Below are 4413 nucleotides of genomic sequence, written 5' to 3'. Positions count from 1 at the left end.
GTATTTGACAATTTATTTTGCACGTTACAGACCGAGGGCTTATCACAAAAGTGCAATTATATTTATACCTATATGATTACCTATACCATTAATGCTATTTAACCGAACGATATTCATTTTAGGGCAAATTTATCCATATTATAACTGAAACTATATGTCGTTTATAAGATATTACAATCCTTTTGCTTTTAAATTAATAAATAAGAAACACCCTCGGTCTGTATCCCTTGGATGAAAAGTGGTTTTGCGCAATTCATCAGATCGTGCGCTTTGAGTGGCCCCACCGTCGTTGTAATCAAACTGTAGTCGTTAGTTTTAAAACATTTTTTAATAATATTTCTAATGGTGATTGAACCATGAAACTTTTTATGTAGCATAATTTTAACCTAAATTAACTGAAAATAACCCTAGAACCTAGAGTAAACGATCCCTTTAAGTGCCACCCTTTCTTAGCCTGGTGGGTCGAGATTACCAAAATGGGTCAAAATTAGTAAAACTTTTTGGGTCGAAATTACCAGCTTCGGACACGAGTGTTGAATGTCGGAGTGTCTGTTGAGTGTCTGACAGTCTGCTAAGTGTCTGAGTGTCTGTCGAGCGTCTGAGTGTTGAGTGGCATGAGTGTCTGAGTGTAGTGTTGTCAAATGTCAGGTGTCACCTAACTCTAGAACTATATAGCCCTTCACTCTGCCGCAGGAGGCTTACGGCAGAGCGAAGGGCTATAGTTCTAGAGCTAGGTGTTACCTAGCCCGACGAGGCTGTGCGACTGACTGTCTATACAGGCTGATTGTCGACTGATTGTCTACACTAGGTCTTCTAATCCTAGCAAGACCGTTTCTTGGAGCTAGGTATCACGTAGCTCTAGTACTATAGCCCGCGTAAAGTTGCTGCAGGGCTATATTAAATTCTATTACGAATGCTAGGGACCAACCCGATGACTGGCGCTGCTGCAGCGCCACCAAAAATGCCCGTTTGAAGTTCGTAAATAATGTTCGTTCACAAGAAATACCGCAAGCAGACCATTTCAACGATAGTTAGAGGTTAAATTTGAGTAGCTGATGTAAATTAAGACATATTCACTTCGGATAAGAGGCATTAATTGCCTACCACAGACGTTTTATAGCCGTGAGTATTAACCCGTGAATAAGTTGGTCCCTAGCATTCGTAATAGAATGTTCTATAGCCCTATGTTCTATGTGCTAATACTACTAATAGATCTATGCGATAACGTAAACCTGCTATCAACAAAGAGATAGACTCATGTGTGGCTATCGCATTTCGTAATCCCAGATGTTGCGATATACAGTAAAACCTCGTTATACTGCCTTTCATAATACCGCCAATCTCACTTATCGCCAGGAAATCCCAATGTATAGATCATTTGTGTCTATTTGTAGGTAATTTAACCTCGTAATACTGCCCCTCGTTAATCGCCAACCGCCAGCATTATGGCTATGTACAATCCTATATAAATGCATTGAAAATACACTTGTTATACCGCCATCGAGTACGTGTTGGTCGGTTACGGTTGTTCAGTTTCTATGGTAACATACACAGCACATCCACGCGAGTCCTATGTAATAACAGTAGTATTTAGCAGTATATTAGCGGTAGAGATTCCGCCCCCATCACTTGATGCTCAGAGGGAAATTCAGCCTGTATTGCGATATTTTGAGTCGAACACATATTCTACCGAACGTGACATTTCTGCCGTGTCCCTCCTACGATCTTGCATGGATTCACTTATTTCGAAATGTTCTAAACAGAAGTCAATTACTTTTAAGAAAGATTGAACCTTGGCCTATCAAAATACTGTACGCAAATTTAAATGTACATGTACATGTGCTGACAGGCTTTCAGATTTGAAAAGTACAGGAGGATACTAATGACGCCCCTAGAACACCATAGGGGGACTTTTCACGCTCCATAATCACACCCTTAAGAGGCATGATGGAGAGCTCCATTAAAAAATCACACCCTTAAGAGGCATGATGGAGAGCTCCACTAAAAATTGTAATTAGTAATTAATAGTGTACTTAATAAACAATAGTGTAATTAGTAATTAGTAATTAATAGTGTAATTAATAATGAATCATATAATAAAAATACACATAAGTGACATAACATAATTTTTAGTGGTATAATAGTAGTATTTTTGTCCAATAGGTGGCGCTTTTTAGCATGGCTCCACCATAATCATTCGGGTACCCTCGGACCATTCAGAGAATAGCGCTCATAGATAGCGCTATACTGTTTTCTAGGCATGACGGGAAGAGTCGAATGGGTTTTCCGATTGGGCTATAATAATAGTGGGCATGTAACATTAATTTTGTGCATCATCCCTTTGAATCTGGTAAGCAGGACGTTGGGCCGCCTAGGCCTACTACTACTATCATTACCGTCATGTTATTCCGCGCTCATCTGTTTCCGCGCCCCATCTTGAAAATGGAATGTCACGAGAGATTTTTGGATGGTGACGTCACAACTCGGGAGATTTGACAGACAAGACACAGTCACGACTATCTGAACGAAAATGCTTCGTATCAAGTTGAAAAAAGTAAGATTTTACTGATGTTTTGCCAAAAGATACATAAATACCCCCTGCCCACTAAGTCCATTTTTGTCCATTTATAAAAAGTCTGCAGAAAAAGAAATACGGCTCGGAAAAATTCACTCTAAACGCCAATCATTTCGGTATCCATAGACGCTTCCGGTTACGTGTTCGAAATGAATTGCCCGGGTAACCAAAAAATACGAAATGGCAATGAACCGAAACGATTTCTTATACAAAATACACATAACGTCGATGAATGAAACAAGCATACCATTTACATGTAGGTGCCTGTAGACGCAAAATACCAATTTCTATACATAAAATAAATAATTACTAGATGATCAATAAATGCTCAATGCAAAATAAATAATTAAATAATAAATAGATGAATGATAATTGATAAATAACTAAATACTAAATGTTAAATTGAAAAAAAAAACATTCTGAGGCAAATGAATAAAAAAAAGGTTTTCATTCCAGTCAAAACCACCACCAAGTTATCGGACAAGATATTCACCTGATACTGTGACAAAGGCTTACCGCAGCATCATTGAAGACGGAATGGCTATTAAAAGAGCTGCGAGGATCTTTGGCGTACCAGAGTCCACATTGCGTGACAGGGTTAAAGGCAGAGTGGATATTGATACCACTGCATCTGGACCACCGCCACTGTTCACACAAGAGGAAGAGGTCCGACTTGTTGACCACCTGAAAGTTTTGGCCAGCGTGGGTTATGGATATAGTCGGGCTGAGGTTTTGAACATTGCCAGTGATTATGCATATGATTTGGGAAAACGTGATAAAGAGCATCCTCTCAGCTTTCAATGGTTCTACAATTTCATGAACAGATGGCCGGAATTGGACCTCAAGAAACCAAGAGGGCTGGCACTTCAGAGAGCACGTGCAACATCGGAGGACTGTGTGAGTCAGTATTTTGATACTTTGGAGGATATTATTTTGAAGTACAATCTCACTGAGAAGCCTGAGAGAATTTATAATGTTGATGAGAAGGGCCTTTCGATGGATCATAAACCACCCAATATTGTCACTGCCGCTGGAACTGTACCATGTGCTGTCACCTCGGGAAACCGAACCACAGTAACTGTTCTAGGATGTGGAAATGCAGTTGGCCAGAGCATACCGCCCTACTTCATTTTCCCTGGCAAGCGCATGCGTGACGAGTTGATGGAGGGCAAGACACCAGGAGCTGATGGTACTGTTTCAGACTCGGGCTGGTCCAATTCTGTGATTTTCCAGAAATACTTGGATGAACACTTCCTGAAGTTTGTTCAGGTCCGATCTCCGGAGGAACCAGTGCTGCTACTGTATGATGGGCACAAATCTCACATTTCTCTAAGTCTCATTGAATGGGCCAAGGAACAGAATTTGATTTTATTTGTATTGCCTGCACACACAAGTCATGTGCTCCAGCCTCTTGATGTTGGTTGTTTTGGCCCATTCCAGAGAATTTATCAGAATGAGTGTCATAAATTCATGCGTTCCCACTCATCTTCATCTATCTCCAGATTCAGCATCTGCGACCTTGCTTGCCGGTCCTACACCCGTGCCTTGTCCGCCGAAAACCTACAGAGCTCCTTTCGGAAGGCAGGAATATACCCTCTAAACAAGTCGGCTGTTGACCGGAGCCAGTTTCTACCATCTACTGTGTTTGTTCAGGGGGAGAATGACGTCGCAACTGAGGAAAAGACCGAGGACAAACAGACGGAGGCTGAGAAGGACAAACACCAGGAGAGCGAGAAGGATACACAGAAGGGGGACACAGAGAAGGACACACAGAAGAGAGTAACAAAGGAAAAGAATTTTTTCGAGGAAAAGGAGAATGTTGTTTTCAAGAAAGCCAG

At 41.0% G+C, this 4413-nt stretch overlaps 1 protein-coding gene across 3 annotated transcripts in view; it reads left to right on the top strand.

Moving 5' to 3' along the window:
• LOC106815228 (transcription initiation factor TFIID subunit 8-like) overlaps positions 1-4413 on the top strand; it is an 18029-nt gene that overhangs the window by 10898 nt on the left and 2718 nt on the right. Inside the window, exon 1 of one of the 3 annotated variants that reach the window (XM_014819657.1) lies at positions 2313-2350. The exons of the other annotated variants lie outside the window; for them this stretch is intronic. The gene's annotated coding sequence lies outside the window, so the exon portion shown is untranslated. Of the gene's footprint in view, positions 1-2312; positions 2351-4413 lie in introns of those variants that run through there. 3 annotated transcript variants of the gene reach the window in all.

The sequence above is a fragment of the Priapulus caudatus genome, unplaced genomic scaffold (assembly GCF_000485595.1).
Source record: "Priapulus caudatus unplaced genomic scaffold, Priapulus_caudatus-5.0.1 Scaffold1069, whole genome shotgun sequence".
Classification (NCBI taxonomy): Eukaryota; Metazoa; Priapulida; class Priapulimorpha; order Priapulimorphida; family Priapulidae; genus Priapulus; species Priapulus caudatus.
Note: the sequence above shows the minus strand (reverse complement) of the source record. Positions and strands in the feature narration are given on the sequence as shown.